The sequence below is a fragment of the Sycon ciliatum genome, chromosome 13 (genome assembly GCF_964019385.1).
Source record: "Sycon ciliatum chromosome 13, ocSycCili1.1, whole genome shotgun sequence".
Lineage (NCBI taxonomy): Eukaryota > Metazoa > Porifera > Calcarea > Leucosolenida > Sycettidae > Sycon > Sycon ciliatum.
In genome coordinates, this window is record NC_088655.1 from 7548333 (window position 1) to 7572332 (window position 24000).

Consider the following 24000-nt stretch of genomic DNA (forward strand, 5'->3'; position numbering starts at 1 on the left):
CATTCGCAGACGACACTACACTGCATGCCTACATCACCCCCACCACTCAACAAGATACCACCCAAGCCATCCAGGTAGCAGTCAACAACATCTCCCTCTGGGTTCAAGAATGGAAGAAATGTATTTTAACCAGCCAAATCCCAAGCACTGACTGTCAACTTCCACCGCACCCAATGGAACATGCCACAGATTGATTTCAACGGATCTAACCTGAGGGAACAAGAGGAGCTCAAAATCTTGGGCATCAGTTTTGATGGTCAGCTTACCTTCCGGCGCCACCTTCCTACCGTAGCCCTCCAGGCAACACAGCGACTTGGCGCTTTGTGTTAGGCTTTCCTCCTTTTAGACGTGCCCGGTCGCATCCAAGCCTACAATGCCTTTGTGCGCCCAGTGATGGAGTACTGCTCCATCGTCTGGATGGGAGCAGCCCCATCCCATCTTGCAAAACTCAACCGTGTGCAAGCATGGGCCGTCCAAACCATCGCCCCAATGCTTTAGCAACCGAGTCTTGCTCTTTGTCGGATGGTTGCAGCACTTTGCCTCCTTTACAAGATGGTTTGTCCAGATGCACATCCCCTTCTACAGAGGATGCTGCCATCCCAGCAGCCCCAACACCAAACAGTCCACTCCACCTGCAGTACAATTTAAAGATGTAATGCCCACGCACACCAACTGGCAAATGAACTACCAGTCCGTTCCAGAAACAACCTGTGCCGAGCCTACCCTCACGCAGTTGTCCCCGTCTGGAACCAGCTGCTCGCCGGAGTCTTCTCTGGTCCATTCTGCACCAAGAACTTGCAACATTTAAAGGTTGCAGCCAACCATTCTTTGAAGACCAACGACTGGTCGTGGGCACATGACCATCTCTGATTATCAGCATCATCCATATCTTTCTCCACTTAACACTAGCTGTGTTATCTTTTCCTCCTTGAAACGTTCTGTCTCTCCTTATAACATTTCGTACCATATGTCACTCCTTTCATTTGTTTCTTCTTCTTTCTTTTTGGCGAGTTTTATGTCCCCATGACGTCGAGACCTCAGGTTGCCTGAGGGCAAAAAGCCTCACCATAGCTATGCTCCCAGTTTGAATTTTTTTGTCTTTGCCTGTGAGCTGAGTTCATTGTAAATAATTTAAATAATTGTCGCACTCGCTGACTGTATAAGATCTGGTTACGTTGGTGCACAGTTAGTAATAACTCAGAACAATTTATTCTTCTCCTTTTTCACAATGCATTATGTCCAGCAATGTAGTGATAAAACAGGGTCAAAGCAGAATAGCTAAAAACAACAATGATTAATACGTGCCTAATATACATCATGCATATACGTAATTCATTGTTCTTGTTCTCGTTTGCTCGTTCCGCTACATTACCTTGTTGATGTACGGGGGAAGATACGTCACAACATGAAGAGAAGGCATGGAAGTTTAGTCGCAAAAAAAGTACTCACCTGCGTAAATACTTACATTCGTAGTCATGGCGGGTGGGAGCAGTTTTGGCGCTCCTGCGTCCGCTTCCATACTGTTTAGAAGAGAGCCTGAGTGGCCGTCAGATCACGTTTTCTATATAGAGGAACTGTCCAAAAATGGAGTTAGCCCTGCTGAGCTGAAGCAGGTGGACTTACAAGGGAAGCCTGGCTGGTGCCTCGTAGCACTGTCCTGTGGAGCCGCACGCGACCGGCTTGTATCCTCCGGCTTGTCAATAAGCGGTAAGGCTGTACCTGTGACTGTGGGCGGCAGTGAAGTAATCACAGTATCGGTATTTGGATGCCCATTGCATTTACATGATGGAGCAGTTGCAAGTTCTTTGGGGGCATATGGAGATATTCATGGCCCAGTAACAAGAAAGATCGTGGAGCATGGTGATTTTTCAATCGAAACGGGAACCCGCCATGCAAGGATGAGTTTGAAGAAGAGCCTGCCGTCTACAGTGCGTATAGGTTCCGGTAGTACCACGGTACGGGTTTGGTACCCAGGTCAATTGCAAACATGTTTTCGATGTCAGCAAGGCGGACATGAGGCAAAGGCCTGTCCAAATCGCCTCACCCACACACGGAGTACGACAAAGCCATGGGGTCGGGGTCCACCAGCCAACCGCCAACTGGCCAGTGGCGTGGGGTCAGACAAACAGGACTCATCTGCTGTAGAAGGGTCGGATGCAGAAAGAGTAGCAGGACGAGAGGCGGGAAATCCAAGCTCATTGGATCAGCAGCCTCCCTCGGGTACGACAGCCAACCACCAGCTTGCCAGTGCTAGTGGCGTGGGGTCAGACAAACCGTACTTGGACTCATCTGCTGCAGGAGGATCGGATGCCGAAAGGGATGCATCCAGGGAACCCGAATCTGCCGCAGTGGGAGGCACTGAAGGTGAGCCCAACTTCACTCTAGCTCTGTCCCCCGACAGCAGCTGGGCTGAGGAGTCAGATGGAGGAACCTCCACCCCCTCCCCGCCGCAGCCTGACCCCACCACGTCTCTGGCCCACTCTGATCCTGCTAGTGACGAAGACAGAGCAATGGCCCTACTGGCTGACTGCGCTAAGAGCAACAGCAAAGCAGGCACCAACAGCAAACGGCAGCGAAGCTCGACCTCCCCCTCAGCTGAAACCGAATTCACCGAAGTCCGTGGAAGAAAGAAAAAGAGAAAGGGTCCAGCTGGCAGCAAGCAGAATACTTGGCGTTTTTATATCTTAGAAACACGTTCAGGACCATTTTTGTTTTTAACAACTTTAGCTCTAGGTTTACATTTTGGTATTTTTTAGCTTTTCGTTTTTTTCTTGTTGTTTCTTCCATGGTTGCTCCATTTCGCCTCTTGTGCACAAATGCGTTCGGGTTAAGTAGCAAGTTAGGCGACTTCCAGCACGCGTTGCTACAGCACAACCCTGACGTCGCAGTGGTAATCGAAACAAAGTTCACAATAGAGAAGGTCCAAGTGTCGGACACGATATTCCCGGGCTATAGCCCTCCATTCAGGCTTGACCGCACAGCACACGGTGGTGGAGTTGCAATCTGGGTGCGATCTACTCTCCCAGCCTTAATCATCGATGAACTGGCCGCCCCCAGCATGAAGTCTTGTGGGTATCCATCCAGCTCAGCGCCAGGCACAAGATTGTCCTGGGAGGTGTCTACTGGCCGGGTTCTTGCGGGCCCGGTGACCTCTCACTTATCCATCATCTCGACGACACCCTTCCTTTGGCCCGTCAACATGGCGCTAGTCTCATTCTTGCTGGGGACTTTAACGTTCACAACCGTGCCTGGCTAAACAGCTCTAAGACCACACCGGCGGGCGAAGCACTTGAGGACACTTGTGCCGCGCACCTCCTTACGCAGCATGTTCAGACTCCTACTCGTGGCGACAATACCCTTGACCTCGTGATATCTACCTTCAACTCCCCAGTATTGACAACCGCCACACCCTGTCTTGGGCGGTTTGACCACGTTATCGTTCTATCCGACTTCGTAGGCATATTACCTTGCCACGAACCTGCAGCAAAGCGAACTGTCTGGCGGTACAAGAGCGCAGACTGGCATCACCTCCGAGCTTTAGTTCGCTACTCTCCATGGCACGACATCATAAACTGATGACCCGGACACCTCCTGTGAGCGGGTGGGTAACCACCACTATCAGAGGCGCAATGGCCAGGTTTGTCCCATCTAAGGAACTTACCACGAGACCGAGTGATCCAAAATGGTGGACACCGGAATGTACAGCTGCTATGAGGGAAAAGGACAAACGTTGGCGTTCCTGGAGAAAACACCCGAACGATCTTTCACTCAAACAAGCTTTCCTCCGCTCCGTTACCACAGCCGTCAACATCCTAAGGCGATCCCAGGAAGCTAAAGAGGCCAGTATCCGTCACAGCCTGTCCACTGGCTCACTCAAGGACAAAGAATGGTGGACCAAGTTAAAGTATGCTAGTGGGGACGGACGTAACACGGACATTCCTCTCATTGTTTATGCGGTCGGACGGGAGTTGGCAACAAGCCATGAGAAATCGGAGGCCTTTGCCACCTTCTTCTCCAGGAAGTGCAGTGTCACTGGCCAGGATCTTACTTCTGACGACTTACCTGACCTTGTTGCAACCGGAGCACCGGCACTCGCAGCCGTTCATTTTCGCCCCGCCACTGTCTACCGTCTGCTAGCGTGACTCGATATATCAAAGGCGACTGGTCCTGACGGCAATTCAGCCCGGGTCCTGAAAGAGTGTGCCAAAGAACTTGCGAAGCCTTTGTCCCAGCTATTCGCTCTCTGTTTCAGGTGTGGAGTTCAACCAGAATCTTGGAAGACAGCTAACGTGGTACCGATCCATAAACGGTCCTTGCGCTCTGTTCTGAAGAACTACCGCCCAGTCTCGTTAGTATGCATAATGTCCAAAGTAATGGAAACTATTGTCAATCGCCAACTGATGAACCATCTTGAGCGCCAGCAGCTCCTCACTCCCCACCAGGTTGGGTTCCGTAGAGGTCTCGGCACGGCAGACGCACTACAGGCGCTTCATAACGCCTGGGTGGACATCGTTGGCCAAGGTGGTGCGGCACGAATTCTCGCAGTCGATATAGCCGGGGCCTTTGACCGAGTTTCCCACGTGGGCCTCCTCTACAAGGTCCGGCAGCTCGGCATTACTGGCACTCTCCATAGCTGGCTATCGTCTTATCTTGACGGCCGTTCACTCCAGTGCTTAGTCGGCGGTCAGATTTCTTCTCTCTACCCAATCTCTGCAGGGGTGCCTCAAGGTAGTATATTGGGCCCTACGTTGTTTCTAATATACCTGAATGACGCTGCCGATGTTCTTGATGGCAATGCTCAGCTTGAGGCCTACGCAGACGATACGACACTATACAGTCTAGTATCCTCAGCTCAGTGCCCTCGTGACGCTGCACACACCTTGCAGGTATCTACAAACCGCCTGCATGAGTGGGGTTGCCAGTGGAAAGTGTCTTTCGAGCCCACCAAGTCACAGGCTATGACTGCTACCCTCCGACGCACTGACCTAGAGCTGCCCCAAATCCTGTTTGGTGGTACCCCTGTACCGGAGGAAACCAGCATATCACTGCTTGGTGATCGATTTGACTCCAAATTGTCCTTCGCTAGTCACCTCAGGACCGTGACCATCCGCGCTCAGCAGCGGCTTTCTCCGACGAGCGGCCCACATTCTAACGCCAGCTGGCCGAACGACTGTCTACAAGGCATTCATGAGGCCCCTGATGGATTATGCCCCGCTTGTGTGGATGGGCGCGCCAGCCAGCCACATCCAACTTCTGGATAATGTTCAACGCCGAGCACTGCGCATCAGTGGCCCTGGTGCAATTCTCCCCAGTCAGGCTGTCCGCCAGACTGTTGCTGCTCTCTCGTGCATGTCCAAATTGCATTTCATTACTGGTCCTCCTCCGCTACTTGCTGTATTGCCACCGCATCGCGTTTCTCCAGCCAAACCCAGAACCAGGAACCAGCACAATAATGCCACTAGCCACGCCTATCAACTGTCAGACACGCTCCCTGTCTCAGCTCCATCCGTCGTGAAGCGGTCTTTGCCATACTGCTGTATTGGCGCATGGAACTCCTTTCCTGACAGACTGCTGTCGCAGCGCCCACACAAAACACGTTTTCAGTCATTCAAGACAAAGGTCTACCGACACCTGAGAGACAGCAACTGGTACTGGGCAACAAACTCCCTGTAATTTTCGAGCTCGTCGCTTGCCGGACCCGCTAATCCGCGTACCTGGCCTTGCTCAGAGTGCTCAGCTGTGTTTTGCATACATGGAAAAACTTGTTATGATTCTTTTCTTTTCTCTGTTTATTCTTTTACCAGGCGTGGGCCATCCCCTGGATTATCAAAATTGGGTGCTTTATTATTTTTCTGTTTTTAGCTTGTTTTCTTTACACTTCTTTGTGCGAGTTTCGTATCAGATCTATTAAAAAGGTTCATAAGTTTTGGTTAATGAAGTTGACATGTACATTGTACATCAGCCCAAACACTGATAATAAACAATCCATTTTCATCTTGTTTTTATTTTTCTAAACACCTACCGGTACTTTTACCCATTCTTCTTTCCCATAGCTAGACCTAGCTTTGCTTTACATTTCTGTTTCTTTTTCCTGGTGCCGAGACCTTTGGTCGGTGGAGCCCCTGGTACCTCACCATCACAGCTGCCCAGTGCAGCCCCTGCTCAGTAGCTGTTTGTTTTGTCCACATAATTATTTATTTTACGAGTTGGGTTTGTGAATAATAGTAAAAAAAAATAACTCTGCTCTTAAAAACAAGCATGCATCACGGATAATCTGACTTACATTATTCTTTGGTTCCAACGAATGTCCAGAAGTGAGAAGACATTCCACTACGGAAACATGAAAAAGCCGTGCTGCATCATGTAATGGTGTGTCACCTTCCTGGAAGTAGCAGCAAATTAAAGACAAGACATGTACACACATACCCACAGCCATACACATGTTGATGCACACGCACGAATGCACCCACACACACACTCATGCATGCATGCTCACACACACACACACACACACACACACACACACACACACACACACACACACACACACACACACACACACACACCTGTCCTGTTGAGCCACTGCCATGAAGGTTACGTGGGCCCCGGAGGGGCAGCTGAGAGAGAGGAGGAGCGCACAGCCCTGTGACGATCCAGGTGATGCTGTAAGCGAAATCGGCGGGAGCAGGCGCAAACACACGTGAAATCCTGACGGTCCTGAACGGTCGGACGACTACAAGTCCGCGAGCAGCGATGACGGGCGCGGCCACGTGTAGACGCAAAGCAGCGGTCACAAGCCTGGCAGTGAGCGACGCAGCACAGCGGAGAAGCAGGCAAAGGCGCAACGACTGCTGACTGGGGGTAAGTACACTTGTGCCTTGCCAGACCTCCACGGGACTTCAGCCAACGGCCACACTCTCCACACTGGCATGCACCTTTTTGCTCCGCAACCGGCTTCGCACGCTCAGCCTTACACTTGTGGCGTGCGCGATCACTGGGGCGTGTAAACTGTCGGTCGCAGGTGTAGCAGGTGACGGGAGGGGTATGCTGGGCATCTACCGGTGCTGAGTACGCCGAGCGCCAGGTGGAACGCGACTCGCATTCAGCTCGCCATTCCCCCTCGAGGCCGCGAGAACGAAGGTCAGACATGATACAATCCTTCCAGCGCCGCCGAGGGCCATGAGCTGGGCGACGCGACGGAAGCGTGCCAAAGAGAACTTGCTTCGGCAGCCGGTGGTCCTCCATCCGAGCAACATGCCCGAGCCATTCAAGGCGGCAGTGCTCCACCTTCGTGCGGATGGTGTCGGGATCACCCCACCTCACACGTAGTTGGTGATTGGTGATGTGGTCATCCCAGCATTCTTGGCGAGACACTCCCATGATTGAGCGGATGCATCGGTGGTGGAAGACAGAGAGCAGCTGCAAATCCCGTTGACACACACACACACACACACACACATACACACACACACATAAACACACACACACACCAAAATCCTTCCGCTTCCAAGCAGGACTTGAACCTAATACCTCTCGTTTCTCAATCATGGTCTTAGACCAACTCACTGTGCCTGCCTGCATGAATGCATTTGTACGCATTTTTGTTGTTGTTCTGTGTTTGCCTTCTTCTTGAGACTCCCTTTATCACCTGACCTTGTTCTCACTTTTGTCACTTAGGGTATGCCACGTTTCTCTGCAGAATGAGCGCAATTGCGCCAATTTAGCCCTCAGTCTATTCTTATTATTCTTTCATTCAACATCATTATGCCTCCACTGATGAGCTCAGGAGGAGCGAAACAGCTGTCTGGAGGGTCATTGTCAATATCAATCTATATACCGGAATTGTCCTCGCTGTGGTGATGGTGATGTGTGTGCAGAGTTTGGATTGGCCATGAACGCAATGTGGTGGTGTGGTGTATTGGACTCTGGCACCATAACAGCTTGGCTTATAAGGGCCCGGTCCCACATGCAGTCGCGGATCAGCTCGTGCGACAAGGTTTTGCGGGAGTGGTGTTGCACCTCTCCTGCGACAAAATGTTCGCGTGGTCTCACATGCTCACGCGTGCACGGCGAACGAAGCGAGCACGCCTCTCTGACTTCCAAAAAATTCACTGCAGCTCTCCTGCAACTCAAGCATGCTTTCACTTGGAAGTACGCGTGCACGTACTGATACAGTAATCATTATACTGATGGTCTACAGTACAATGTACTGTGTCTGTGGATAGAACTGTTTCGTCCTTTGTTGACACATCAACGCAGCACTGATGTACTGTTGTCAGTGTTGATGTAGATACTTGTAGGTGTTGGACAAAATGTTTTTTTTTGTTGAGTATCAAGCATTAGCTACATGGACATGTCGTGGATCCGGTATTGTTGACTTTGAGTCGTAGTTCTGTATAATCTGAAAGAATGGATTTTCCGTTGGGTAGAGGTCGATAGGCGAGACGTTGTCGACATTTTGTTGCTGAATACTAGTACGAACTTGTTGAGCAGTACGTCGACGATAACCAATGATAACTGTTACAGATACTGGTAATAAAAGTACATGTATCGCTCTTGCCAGACCTACATCACAGTGGACCCCCTGCGTGGTTTTACATGATGGCCATGCTTGGCTGCTCACGGGTCCGGGATTTGGTCTTTGGCCGACGCCGCAGCCGTCGGTTTCAGCTTCTCGGCTATCCACCTATCGCTCCGTATCTCTCTTCATCCCTTGATCAAACGAGTCTTTACCTCAACATACATGTACAACTGCAGCCGTAGTCGTTCTGACTCAAGTCAAAGTGTCCACTTCATGATCGAAAATAAAATCGAACAACACAAATCGCTCACCATGTCGGAGTGTCGCAGGAACTTCCGCAGGAGTATATGCTCCAAAGATTTTGGAGTAGCGGATTTGAACTTTCCGCCACGGCGGAAGTTCCCCTACTCGCAGTTTCCATGGTGATACACGCCTTTGCGACACCCCTGCAGCGGATCCGCAACTCTCAAGTGCATGTGGGCCCGGGCAATAAGGAAAAACATTCATCAGGTTATTTCCTTTAACATGCATAAATATGCATGGAGCAATAAATCTTCGGCCAGCATTTTAAGGTTATGCTAACTGTCTGGTCTCAGAAGTCCATTTATGGCAGGGCATCATTTTTAGGCAAAATCCGAAGATTATGCCAGAAGTTATGCCCGCATGATCTGCCAAGGGGCTACCTGTGGCTCTTTAAACAAGGGTTAACATCCCATTGCACACACAGCATTGAAGACAAGGTTTAGGCTAGACTGGAATTCATGTGGGGATATGGGGTTAGGCTTACACCCAGGCCACCACATGATAGGACGAATGTGAAGGGGACCGCTAACAAGGTAAGGCTTACACCGCACTTCCACATGGTAGGACAGATGTGTAAGTAGGCTGCTAACTGGGTTACGCTTACACCCGGACATCTGCATGGTAGGACGAATGCAGGGGCTGGTAACCTAGAGTTGGGTGTCAGCTCAAAGGCTTACAGGGTGCTTTGCAGCCACCCACTCCAAGTGAATGCCACCCAAAAATGAAATTGCTGGGGGAGGCGTGAGCCCCAATCTAGCTGACTTTAACATGGAAACTACATGAAAGTGTACAGCGATGTTCAGGGACATAACTTTGAGTCTACAGAAGTAAGTATCAAGGGGGCAGGTGCCATCAACTATGCAGGGAGCAGCACGGGAGAGCAATAGCACTCGTACAGAGAGGAGTGCTAGGAGGGCAGTGCAGACGCTCCTGCTGCCAGCAGTGCTTATGGGGGCAGTGTGGTCACCACGACCTATAGCGAGTAGTGTTAGGGGGAAGTGCTGTCACTCATACAGCAGATAGTGTCAAAAGGGCAGTGCTGTCACTCAGGCAGCTGATAGTGCCAGGAAGGGGGTGCATGTACTCACGCTGTCACCAGTGCCTTCGCGATTGGCTCCATGTCCGATTCTGATTGACGGATGTATCAGAGGTCAGCGTTGCTCCGCCATCGGCCGGTCCTTTGGATGACGCAAGGTGGCAGGCCATTCCTTCCGGCGGCAGTGGCTGCACCGATACGCAGGCTATGGCTGGCGATCTTCTGGCCAGGGAGAGCTCGGCGGAGTAAGTCGTTCATGTCCGAGGGGCGAAGCGGCTGGCGAGAATGGTAGCGGAAGTACGCTCCCGCCACTTGGGGGCGCAGCTGTGCATACTTCCCTAATGCGGCTACCGGGCAGGTGTTATTGTTGGTGGCGCCGACGGTCACATCGCTGCCCTCTCCCAGTTGCATTGTTTTGGAGAATGAGATAGCCAGCCTCACTGCGTTCTCCCGGATGCAGACGCGTTCCCGCGTCAACATCTTCTGCGGGTGGGTAGAGGCGCACTCACTGACTCGCAGGAACGCGTATTAGGTGAGTGTGATAGCGCTCCAGAGCATGGCTTGGTCGGCCGGTGATAGACCGGAGTGCGGCAGGAAGCCCTGGATTGCACGGAGGTGTTGCAGCGGGACAGCCCAGGGTTCCTGCACATGGCTGCTCGTGCACTGGTTGCGGGCGATACCCTGGAGCAGCAGGTCCAGTCGCCCGTCCTGGAACGGGGACAACGACAGGTGGTTGACGATTTTGTAATGCCGGAAGACTTGGAGGTAGACATTGATAGTTGCCAGCCGGCACTTGGATGACATGTATGGTAAAGTCTTGTATAAAAGCTGCGGCTTCTATGACCTTCTTGGTGAAATTTTGCTGGCTTCTATATCAGACAGGCTTCTATACAAGACAGGTATTTCTATGTATGTCAACACTAAAACCAGGCTTATGTGTGATTTGATGGGCCCAAAATCGCGGCTTCTATTCGAGAGCGGCTTCTATTCAAGTGAGGCTTTTATACAAGACTTGACGGTATGCTCGGAAATCCAGTATGTGTTAAGCCTGAATGGGGTATCGCGCGACACGGTGCAGGTGGTGTACTAGCTGTGCTAGTACTTGTTAGCAACAATCCGAACTAGCGCACACACTGCACTGCATTGCTTTGTACTGCATTCAAGACTGACGTCATGCGCTTTGTTTTGCTGCGTAATCACAAATGGCACCAGCCCATTTTGCGGAAAAGAAAAACAAATCTTGCTTGCCCTGTTGTGCTCTTCCAGACAACGGATCGTGCTTCTGCAGTGTTTCTTTGCCTTTCGTAGCTTTGCTGCCAGCCCGAGTGTCACCTCGACACTGTATTTCTTCAGTACGCCTGACCTAACTGTCGGCACTGTCAAGGCAATGCCTTGCCAAGCCCTCCGCAGCGAGCCTTCTCAGCGCGGCTTGAATCCGAAAGGAAACTTAGTGAAAGTATTTTACAGGACCGTTTGCTGGCACAACTAGCCCTTGGTAGTGAGGTCTGCTCCGGCCAGGAGAACCAGCAACATTACAGTGCGGACACGGCTCGCGAGCCCAGAAGCCCGACTGGCACCAATGCCTCCTCCGCCAGCTCAGGTGACGCGGGCTCAACGGATCTCTGCGCTCTCGTACGGGACGAGGTGTAGTCGGCTTTGTCGGCCGCCATTATATTACTATCGGAGAGCATTGTGCCGCTCCTCACCCAAGGCCAAGGCAATGCGGCTGCTGCCGCCACTACGCCAGGCCAATCTCCTGTAACCCACCAGATCAGCCACCTGCACCAGCTGTGCCCAAGGCTGTGCTAGAACGTATCTTGCGAGGGGAGTTCGTAGATTTTTCAAGTTTGTTGCCTGAAATTCTTGCACACTTCCGGCCCAACATTCCGGCTGGTGCACAGCCCGAATAACGATAGCCAGCTAAATATCGTTGAGTCGGATGACGCGAAGCAGGTGCGTCGCAAGGTTCACGATAATTATACATGTAGCTACCCGGCTCGAGGCATGGACCACATACATGTCTGTTATCACGGCTGCTGCCCTACACCACACTGCTGAGCTTTTGCGCTGATTGCGTACCAGCAGTTGGTCCTGACTGCTAAACGCCAGTTCTTCCCAAGCGCGTGGCTAGAGTACGACCGCCAGCTGCGGATGCTCGTGGCCCAGTAACCAGGCACGAAGAGGTTGGACACCATCGACGTTAACCTATGGCAGATAGCTGTCACAAGCCATGCACACCCAAAATGCTCTCAATGTAAGACGGTCCATCCAGGGGCGGTTTGTGTCCTTTTCGTCCCCAAGCCAGCAGCATTTACCTCCAGTGGTCGCAACCATACCAGCGACGGCCAAGAAATCTGCCGCAACTTCAATGGAGGTCGCTGTTCTTCGTCGTCGTGCCGCTTCTCCCACACCTGCAGCCAGTGTGGCAAGGACCACCCATGCATCATGTGCAACCAGCCGCAGCGCGGAGACAATCGGCCACCCCGCCGCTCCTAGCAGAATGGCTACTGAATCGCTTGACTCGGTACGTGGTTTCTTTCCTATACATTCTGCAGACACCACACTGCTAGCTGACCACTTTGCCCGCCTGTTACGTAACCACTCAGATCAATCATGTGTTGCGTATGTTCTCCATGGCCTGCGCAGTGGCTTTACTCTTGGATCGCCGGCTAACACGACATTTCGGTTTTCTCTAATAATCTACCCTTGGCTTCCACTCACGCGGCATTTATATCCGAGCAATTAGCTGCTTCCTGCGCCCGCAGCGAGACCACAGGCCCATTTCTGTCACCTCCATTTCAGTTCATGCGCCACTCTGGTATTGGTGCCATCCCCAAAAAGAACGGTAAGCTGCGACACCATCTGTCTAGTCCGGAAGGCACCGGCGCGAACGACGGCATTCCTGCCGAGCCGCTCTCTCTGCACTACGCGAGCATTGACAACGCGATCAACATCATCATGTCATGCCCACAGCCTGTGTATTTGTCCAAGCTCGATGTACGCAGTGCATTTCGGCAGATCCCAGTCCGCCGTCAGGACTTCGCTGGGAAGGCTCCTACTACTACGAGCGCTTTCGGCCTCCGCTCCAGCCCAGCCGTCTTTGACTCAGTAGCCACAGCAGTCAACTGGATCATGCAGCACGAGTTTGCTATAGATCACCGGCTTCATTACCTCGATGACTTTTTCGATATCTCCACTGGCTTGGCTGCAGCCAACCAGCAACTCACCATCCCCCTCCGGGCATTCACGTATCTCGGCACTCTTTGCTCCATCCCAGCTCAAAGGGCCATCACCATCATTGACCTTCCTTGGTATTGTCCTAGACTGCAAGCGCCACGAAGCTTGGCTACCAGAGGACAAGCTGTCCGAGATCCATGCGCCACTCATGGCTACTATCAGCGAGTGCAGCATCGGCCAGCGTCAACTCGAGTCCCTCCTGGGGAAGCTCACTTTTGCTGCCCGAGTCATCGTTCCTGGACACACATTAATGCGTGAACTATGATCAGCGTGCCCTGAACTGTATCTGTGTATGCGAGTGCGGTACATAAAGCCCACCTTGAGAATGGGTTTGCCGGCCCCGTAGTGTATGCGTGGCTTCTGAAGAGGGTGTTAAAGGGCATCCAGCGATGCCATGGTACGGCTGTACTCACCCCTCGCCTTCCTATAACTATGCCAATCCTACGACACCTGACGGATGCACGCAGGAAAAGTAGTATCCTAAATGGCCATGACAAGCTGCTCTACCAAGCCGCCATGCTGCTTCTTTGGATTTCTTCGGTGTGCTGAATTCACTAATGGCATCACACGGGGCTGTACTAGCTCCCCTGGTGACGGACGCCTGCAACTCTTCCTGCTTTCATCCAAGACGGACCCATTCGGTAAAGGCGTTACTAGTGACATTGGCCCGTCTGTACCGCCGTACTGCCCGGTCCGTGCCATTATTAGCTACCCATTTGTCACTCGTCGCGAGGGACCGGAGCAACTCTTGTTCGTACTCTCGAACAGACAGCAGCTGACCAGGCAGTCATTCACAGTAACAGTATGGTCTCGTGTCGCTGCGGCCGGTGTACCATCACAGTCGAACTACTCCGGACATTTGGTCCACATTGGTACAGCAACCACCGCTGCTATGGCTGGTGACCCCGACTTCTTCTTCCGAGTGGCAGGTCAGTGGAAAGAGCGATCCGTGTCTATGCTACATCCGGACTTCAACAAGCGCTAAGCGCCAGGTATCATCCCGGCTTGCTGCCGTGTCATGGATGCCATGATCCCCAACTCGGGTGAATAATGAGCTACTGAACTCTAGCTGCGCAATGCTTGCCTGTGCTGACAATAATTGACCCTTGCTGTGCGTCAATAGTGCTTAGCTAACGGAGTGCTGGTTTCATGGGTCCACTCTCACAACTGGTGTTATCTAGCAATTTGCTGCGGCTCTACCTTGCGCTATATTACATCCATTTAGCATTGCAGCTCTACTTTGAGCTAACAGCAGCTCTACTTTGAGCTAACAGCAGCTCTACTTTGAGCTAACCGCAGCTCTACTTTGAGCTAACAGCAGCTCTACTTTGAGCTAACAGCAGCTCTACTTTGAGCTAACCGCAGCTCTACTTTGAGCTAGCAGCAGCTCTACTTTGAGCTAACAGCAGCTCTATCTTGAGCTAACAGCAGCTCTACTTTGACCTAACAGCAGCTCTACTTTGAGCTAATCGCAGCTCTACTTTGAACTAACAGCAGCTCTACTTTGAGCTAACCGCAGCTCTACTTTGAGCTAACCGCAGCTCTACTTTGAGCTAACAGCAGCTCTACTTTGAGCTAACACCAGCTCTGCTCTGAGCTTACACCAGCTCTACTTTGAGCTTCAAACCAGTTGTTTCGAAACCAGCACTCCTCAATCCAAAGATGCCTCTTTGTTGACTTGTTTGTGTGAGGGATGGGGCTAATGGTGTACTAGCTGTGCTAGTACTTGTTAGCAACAATCCGAACTAGCGCACACACTGCACTGCATTGCTTTGTACTGCATTCAAGACTGACGTCATGCGCTTTGTTTTGCTGCGAAATCACAAATGGCACCAGCCCATTTTGCGGAAAAGAAAAACAAATCTTGCTTGCCCTGTTGTGCTCTTCCAGACAACGGATCGTGCTTCAGCAGTGTTTCTTTTCCCACCATCCCTCCCTATCCAACTTATTCACACCATCACAATTATCGTACCCACTAATCGGGTCCACTCTCACAACTGGTGTTATCTAGCTATTTGCTGCGGCTCTGCCTTGCGCTATATTACATCCATTTAGCATTGCAGCTCTACTTTGAGCGAACAGCAGCTCTACTTTAAGCTAACAGCAGCTCTACTTTGAGCTAACCGCAGCTCTACTTTGAGCTAACAGCAGCTCTACTTTGAGCTAACCGCAGCTCTACTTTGAGCTAATCGCAGCTCTACTTTGAGCTAACAGCAGCTCTACTTTGAGCTAACCGCACCTCTACTTTGAGCTAACCGCAGCTCTACTTTGAGCTAACAGCAGCTCTACTTTGAGCTAACACCAGCTCTGCTCTGAGCTTACACCAGCTCTACTTTGAGCTTCAAACCAGTTGTTTCGAAACCAGCACTCCTCAATCCAAAGATGCCTCTTTGTTGACTTGTTTGTGTGAGGGATGGGGCTAACTGGCATAATCTCTCGTATGCTGTCACGCCGGCAGCATACGACCGGGCGGTACTTGTTGCCACTTCCGCAAGGATAAGGGCTATGGTGTGGTCTGTAGGCGTGTGAGCTGCCAGACTTCTAGCGACATGGGGACAGGAGACGCCTGGGGATGTAGCTTCCGGAAGCTCTCGACCTGCAGCCGGGACAAACGGTCAGCAAGAACGTTGTCAACACCACGTATGTGTGCTAAAAACACAACCATGTTATGCTTGGCAGCTGCTAACAACGCAATCCTGACAAGTGTCATGATCTCTGGGCTCCTAGACATTCCTGTGCGCCAGATTGTGCAGACCGCTTCGTTGTCACATTGAACTAATAGTCGACGCTTGCACAGTCGTTTGCCTAGCGTCACACAGATAAGGGCGCCATTCTATGGACAGATCCTTGTGAAGTGCCTCCCACTGGCCATACGCCCATTCTTTGCCACAGACCAAGCCATAGCCATGGTCAGAAGCATGCGTGAACAGCTGCATCTCGGTCTGTTTGCACCAGGATGGGTCTAGCAGTAGTGACCGGCCGTTCCATGACTCAATGCAAGCGTGCCACCTGGATTATATCGTTTGGAGTCTCTTGGCTCAGGCGCTGGGGCCTGTCAAGAGACAGATACTGGCTGGCAGAAAGTGCGCCCGGGCGGTACTATTTTGGCGGCAAATGACAAAGAGCCTGCCAACGAGAGCAATTCCCATTTGGTGCACTGTACTAGGTGTACCCAGGTGTCAAGGGTGCTCTTTAGTTCCGACAGCTTTGAGGCTGGCAGCCGCATCTCCCATGCTTGGGAATCTAACTCTATGCCCAAAAATGTGACAATTGTGTACGGCGGGCAAACCTTGTCAGGGCAGTTGGCTAACGGGACTTGCAGGTGGTCCATGACTGCGAGTCATGTGTAAAACTGCAGACGAACATAGTTTGGCGGTTGTGGAGGTTGAACTGTGAGGAAATCATCGAGGTAGTGCAGCAGGTCATGCACATTGAATCTATTCGTGGCTACCCAGCAAAGGGCATCGGCGAGCCTGTTCAACAAAAATGGAGAGGACATGTCTTGCATAAGGGAGGTAATGAATGCACGGTCAGGGTGCCTGGCCAGAGCCGACTCAAGCCGATCCAAGTCAACGGGCGTCCAGTACGACTGTTGGCGCAACGGAACGCCTGCCGGCTGGTTGCCCTGTGCGACACTCCCGTGCGCCGTGTCTGGAGACGTTGCAGGTGCTGCATTGGTGAGCGTACAAACAGGGGTTTCGACGACACAATCCCCGGTTGTAGAGTCGATACCGCTCGGTTGATGAGCGTGCGGCGCCGGGGGCTGCCGCGGAGCTGGGCCGAAAGGGCCGCACAGCACGGGCATCAAACACGGTAGTGTACAGTGTTTCTGGTGTTGTGTCCCAACGGCGTGACGGCTAGGACGCGATGCTGTGGCGGAAGGTGCAGTCATACTCGGCAACTGCAGAAAACGTGAATTTCTTGCTGGCGTTCAGAAAATGGTGCTGATACGCCAACAGTTCTACTGCTCTGCGCGGATGCGCATCTAGATAGACGGCTGTGAATATCGTCCATGCTTCCAGCGAATTTTCGATGTCCGAAATGCGCCGGGACATGCGTGGCTGGGAGGACAGCGTGAATTTTCCGGGTGCCTCCTCGCCCAACACCAGAGCGCGGGGGCTTGGCACGTCCGTGGCGGTCAGTGGCAACAGTTCTTGTAAGTCAACAAATTGGTGCGTTACGATTTTGTCGATCACGCTCTGGGGTGCGCTTGATTTTTACAGGCCCTTCATCATGCAGCATGGCGCAGGAAACACTAGACGAATGCAAAGTGGACGTACCTAGGGCTGAGGTTGCTGTTTGCTCTGCACCTTCCAGACGGTCCAGTCGGTCCATAAACTGTTTCATGGCGGTCGCGATTGCCGCGGACACGGGGACGACAGGTATAGTAGGTTCGTGGGTGTCCCTGTCCTCGACATTTTGTCGTGCAGCCACCGCGGGGGTCTCAGAGAACTCCGCGTGGGGTCCGAATTCAGATTGCATCAATTCGGATTGCATCAAACGCATCAACCTGGAAAGCAGCTCAACGACAGCGCTACGGGTAGATGTGGAATGCAGTGTGAAGTAGCTACGGGCAAATGTGGAGTGCTATGTGCAGTAAACGCAGGCGGCCACGCGCTGAGAGAGCGTTACGTGCGTGTTAACTACAGTTAACACGCGCTGAGAGATCGTTACGTGCGTGTTAACTACAGTTAATGCTACGCCTCAACTGAGATTTTTAAAACTTATTGGTTGTGATTCGGCTGACAACCCTCTAGAGGTTACCCTGCGTACGTGCCTGGAAGGTGGAGAAGATTATGTCATCATCAACCATTGTGATCAGACATGCCAATGATGCAGAGTAAGTGGTCAACATTGACCTTATGAAGCTAGACTCAGCTCCTGTATTACCAGACAATGCGGATGTCCACAGCGCTCAGCCGAGCCCTGCCGAGAGTGACAGTGAGAGTGACACTAGTGATAGTGGAGCCTGGGGCCTGAAATTTGACGGCGGAGGCAGTGACTCAGTACCAATGCGATATTGTTCTGGAGTATTGGCGTCTGGGGGGAGAGTTGTAATAGATCGACTAAGTAACTGTCGACGCCACCTCATCTATCTATCTATCTCTCTCTCTCTCTCTCTCTCTCTCTATCTATCTATCTCTATCTCTCTGTCTATTCCTTTCTTTATATCAAACACATTTACTGTTGATCACTACGTACCAATTATTGTTAGGCTTTGTATTATTAATTCGCGCTGTGGTCGTGACGTTCTTCCTTTCCCAGTATTATTGTGCGTGCACATGATGATGTAGGTCGCCATTGTGTCCGTGTCATGATGGTTCGCAAGATTTTATCCTTTTTCTCTAGCTCTTTTAGTTTTATATATAGAGGCCGAGTTTTCCGCATCCGTAAGAACGCCACCACCCTTCAAGGATCAAGGCGCAGATGCAGCTGCGAAGATGCAGACGCAAACCGTGATTTTTTTAATTTTTTAAAAGTTTTATTTCTTCTTGTGCAAAACCAAGTAACTAGTCCAATGTCGAGTGGGCAGTGAGTGTTGCATGTTGGCCAGTGTAGACAGGGTAGTTGACAACAACACCAACCATAATGACATTGCTCTTGTATGTGCATGACTGCTTACTTTCACTTTCTTTTTTTGTGGTGCCATCCATGCAACGTCAACATATTTGTTTGCTTCTAGACCAGGCAGGCACAGTGGGTTGGTCGAAAACCATGATTGAGATACGAGAGGTAGCTGGTTCAAGTCCTGCCTGGGAGTGGTTTTTCCAGCCGTGCTGCTACCCACAGTCAACTGGGAACTTGTGGCCAGGCACAAGGGGTACATGGATGCAGCTAATAGGGTCGTTCTCGGCACTTGTGCCAGTGGTTGTGAGACTTATCCACTCACCCCCACCGTTAGGCGCTGCATCTGCCGCTAGGGTTTATCGGGTGTTAGCGGCCGTCGTGAGTTCCCTTCGGGAACGGATACGATAATTTATTTCTTTTTTTTAATGCTAGGTTTTACACTCCATTTCTCTAATAAAATCGTCTTCCATACGGTAAATTGGGAAGTTTAGCTCTGCTCTTTCTAACCGGCATTGGCTTCACTTGTTCCCGCTCATTACAAGTCAGCTATGGCTCCTCATAAGCCAGCTGCTGTCCATTGCTTGGTATTTCACAACTATTGTAAGTGTGTTGCGGGGATTCCCGAGCTAGTTCCAGGCAGCAGTGTGGCGTTGCTTTCAAGCTTGTTGAACATTTGCATGGCAATACAGGTTACTCAAAGCAGCACACTATCTCCCCAAAAGGTCGTTATTGTCTGTGATAAGCTCGAAGGCATTAGGGATAGGGTAAGAACTTACTACCTCCGCTAAGCTTCGTTGCGTTTTTAGTGTTCTTGTCATGATATTTCTGTCGGTATTAGACATACATGTCAGTGATCTATCCTCTACATAGGGTAGCCGAGTTGTCGTCCATTGTTCTGACAGGCTTTTGAACCTCCAAAAAGCGTGGAGTCCTTTGAAAAAATCGGCGAAGCAGAACCGTTTCTCGACAGGATGTCACCAGAACACAACCCCAGGCGTGCGCGCATGACACCAAAGTACGAAAGTGAGAAACAGTTTGAAATACCGCTGGCTCTAAGAAGTATCCAGGAGCCGGCCAGCGCTCAGGCACTGCTGTACTAGCACGAGTCGATGGTGCGCATCCGCACACAACCATAATCAATGCACTTTTGTTTGCAGCGCAGGGGAAATCAAAAATGTTCGACATTCATGTTGTCATGCAGTCGGCGCAAAATCCTGATCTCAACCTCGACGACTTGGCGTTCTTCCTCAGCCTGTAGACAGCCGTGTCACTCGTGGCTAAGGAAACCTAAAAGGAGCTTCTGCAGGGTGTGGAAACGTTCTGGCACGAATACACCCCTGCGAAGATGGGGAGCGTTTGTTTGCGTCTGTGTGGCTCCTTCCATGGCGTTCCGGAGAGTGGCCACAACTACCAGCGCCACCGTGGAGGTCATCAAGCTCACAGTTCGAGCAAAGAACTTGGCGATCTCCACGATCAAATCGTGTCTTGGCAATTTGTAAATGCTGCGGTACAAAAGCTGGCAGCGCTGGAGGTGAAAGTCAGTGAGGCTCCAGACTCGATGTCATCAGTGAGTGTAAGTCGTCATCGAAGAGTGAAACTGGACGGCTTTGAAACGAGCTGTGTTTCATCTGTCATTATATATCTTTCATATGCTGCTTTTTTCCACTTTGCAAATCGTGTTCGTAGCCGTAGAATGATTTGGACTGAACTGTAAAAATGCAACGAAGTTTTGCTTAACGGAGGAAGTAATAAGAAGCCTCCAAAATACGCCCAATCCTCTGCTGCCAACGACAGGCAATTCAAAAGCACAGCGAGGATGCCTGCAATGAACAAAAAACTGGTGCAACATTGGCATACCCGAGTGTTCTCCCCATGTGGGTTGGTAGATTGGTTTTGTTCAGGACAAGAAAATACGCCACTGGAAATTCAACCAACCAAGTTTGGATGAGACTTCTTCATGCAGATTTACACAAACCACCAGTATTGTACGGGTTACGCACAAAGACATGACTGATTGTGCTGTTCAACTATCTTACCTGCCACTGGAAGTGTAACATTATGCAGGTGTACAAAGTGCCAAAGAATTCCAATCTAGCAGCCGGTTGCTTTACAGAACCATAATTGTGTTCAGTGCGATTTCACATGAAAACATACACCAAATCTCATCAAGACACTGGACTTTAAAGTATTTTTGAGTTGACAAGGAACTCAATATTGTTGTCTAGGCTGTTGAAGATAGTGCAAACTGTTGTTCTCCCATGAAAATGTTCTCCAATTGTGCATGTATTATTGTGAGTACAACAGATGAACATGAGACCTGGTACACATGCACCGGACCGGACTGTGTACACTCGTATTATCCTTCTTTTCTGTTCATACACTAACAAGGATGCACCAGGGATATCCTGACTTACATCATCCTTTGGGTCCAACGAATGTCCAGAATTAAGTAGATGTTCTGCTACGGAAACATGACCATTCGATGCTGCAAAGTGTAATGGTGTGTTACCATCCTGGAAGTAGTATTGTTAATGAATACAAACCAAGTACACACAAACACACATAAACATACACAAATACACACATACACATGGCGATTCACAACCACATAAAAATACGCATATGCATGAACGCACACACACTCACGCACACGCACACACACACACACACACACACACACACACACACATGCACACATAGACACACACACACATACATACACACACAACCATGCATGCGCAAAAACACACACACACACAAACAAAAAAAACACAGTTAATGAGTAAAGGTAACACCGACAATGGCATAGGGATTTCTGGATCATTATCAAAGAAGATTTCTTTGGGAATTAATGAACAATTTCCTTGGAAACAAGAATACAATTTTCACTAGTATAGTTTCATGCCTGATCATCAGGTGAAATACAGGCAAAATCCAATGAACATGGCATGGCGCATGGTGTGTGTGAGTGTGTGCGCTTGTGCATGTCCACGAATGTTGAGCACACACGCGCAGGCGTACACATGTGTGTGCGCGCATGAGAGCATGACGTTAACTTTGCATATGCATGCTACTGCAGGTGTGCGTATGTGACGTATTTGTGTGGGCAAGGGGTACTTGTTTGTGAGTGTGATTATGTCTCTCACTCTCTCTCTATCTCTCTCTCTCTCTCTCTCTCTCTCTCTTTCTTGCTCTCTCTCTCTCTCTCTCTCTCTCTCTCACTCTCTCTCTCTATTACTTTCTTGATATCGAACGTATTTACTTTTGATCACTACACATCAATTCTTGTTGAGCTTTGTATTATTTATCCGCGCTCTTCTCGTGACGTCCATCCATTTTCCAGTATTATTTTTCTAGTATTGTTGTGAGTGCACACGATGACGTAGGTCGCCATTTTGTCCATGTGATCTTGGTGCGCGAGCCATGATCTTTCTTCTCTTGCTCTTTTAGTTTTAGTCCTTCTTGTGCAAAAGCAAGTAATTGGTCCAATGTCGAGTGGGATGTGAGTGTAGGCAAAGTATTTCCGTTTGTCCATGGCAGGCAAGGACCTGAAGGTGTATGAATGCCTTGATAGGATCCGGGCACTGCGAACAGCAACCGACACCAGAGTTGGTGCAGTGTCCGCAGCTGCCACATTTGTGCAAGACAGTGTTGCCACGTCATCGCCGCAGCTTTGCTACCATTGTGGAGAACCGGGCCACTTCAAAAGGCATTGCCCGAAGTTATCCCTAGAAGGGAATGGTACAAAACAAGAGCACCGGCGCAAGGACCTGTTCTGCCACTTCTGTGACAAGAAAGGGCATGTCAAGAAAGACTGCGTGCTGAGACAAAAGTGGCTGGATACACAGCTGCTAAGTTGATGGGGCCTCAGTCTACTCCAAGGGCGTGTGCCTCCTGGCATCTGCATCATCATCGTGCCCGAAGCTACCTCGTGTGTTTGTTGAATGCGCTGGTCCTAACGCGAGTGACAGTGAGCGTGCTGCAGCAGTGATAGACACTGGCTCCACCCGGACGTTAGTAACAGAAGCCCTGCTGCATTGCCTTGGTCTCGATGTGACGCCACTGACAAATAGTGACAGTTTTGTAGCGCTGGATGGCAACACCATGCAGACGTGTGGTACAGTGACCCTCACGTTTTGAAGGCATGACGGACCAGTGAGTATACATGAAGTGGTCTTGAATGCTGTCGTTGTGCCTGATCTGTATGTAGTGGCCGCTGGCGTACTGATTGGCATTGACCTGGTGACTTTGTGTGGGCGCCTGTCTGTAGAGTATGCGAATGATCAGCTTGTGCGCGTCGTAATTCGGCCCGGTCCAGCCCCCGCAGATAGTAGCCCGCCAGTGCAATTCGCATCAGCAGCTGTGGCGCCTCCTGAACAGTCTACATGATTGCTATTGTATGAGGATCAGCTGACCGACGGTATGGCCCCTAGTGCTAACAACGAAGTTCTCCAGCCAGTCGCCGATGACTCACCAATGCCTGCAGCTCCGACACGCCCGCATTCAAAGCTGTCTCATCATGTCCAAGTAGAGAGTGACGACAACGATGTCATCCTGAAGGTTGACGACGGCGAGATGCATTGGATGTCGGCAGAGAAGCTTTGGAAGGTTAAATGGGTATAGAAGTCTGGTGAAGAACCAAATGGCTGTGATGGTCCTGGTATCAGCGAGTACCCGCGGAAGAAGATTAGCGCAGAAGAGGAGACACAGTTCTTCTCTGCTGTGGAGGAGTGGATTGAGCGAGACGTGTACTGGCTGGCAGAAAGTGCGCCCATTGGTACTATTTAGGCGGCAAATGACAAAGAGCCTGCCAACGAGAGCAATTCCCGTTTGGTGCACTGTACTAGGTGTACCCAGGTGTCAAGGGTGCTCTTTAGTTCCGACAGCTTTGAGGCTGGCAGCCGCATCTCCCATGCTTGGGAATCTAACTCTATGCCCAAATAATGTGACAATTGTGGACGGCGGGCACACCTTGTCAGGGCCCTTGGCTAACGGGACTGGCAGGTGGTCCATGACTGCGAGTAATGTGTAAAACTGCCGACAAACATAGTTTGACGGCTGTGTAGGTTGAACTGTGAGGAAATCGTTGAGGTAGTGCAACAGGTCATGCACATTGAATCTATTCGTGGCTACCCAGGGCATCGGCGAGCCTGTTGAACAAAAATGGAGAGGACATGTCATGCATAATGGGAGTTAACGAATGCGCGGTCAGGGTGCCTGGCCAGAGCCGACTCAAGCCGATCCAAGTGAATGGGCGTCCAGTGCGACTGTTGGCGCAACGGAACGCCTGCCGGCTGGTTGCCCTGTGCGACACTCTCGTGTGCTGTTTTCGGAG

The 24000-nt window shown here is 50.8% G+C and overlaps 1 protein-coding gene across 1 annotated transcript in view; it reads right to left on the reverse strand.

The window, feature by feature from the left end:
• Positions 1-24000, reverse strand: part of LOC135829454 (uncharacterized) — a 125153-nt gene that overhangs the window by 99347 nt on the left and 1806 nt on the right. Inside the window, exon 2 of the mRNA XM_065341859.1 lies at positions 21080-21178. The gene's annotated coding sequence lies outside the window, so the exon portion shown is untranslated. The remainder of the gene's footprint in view (positions 1-21079; positions 21179-24000) is intronic.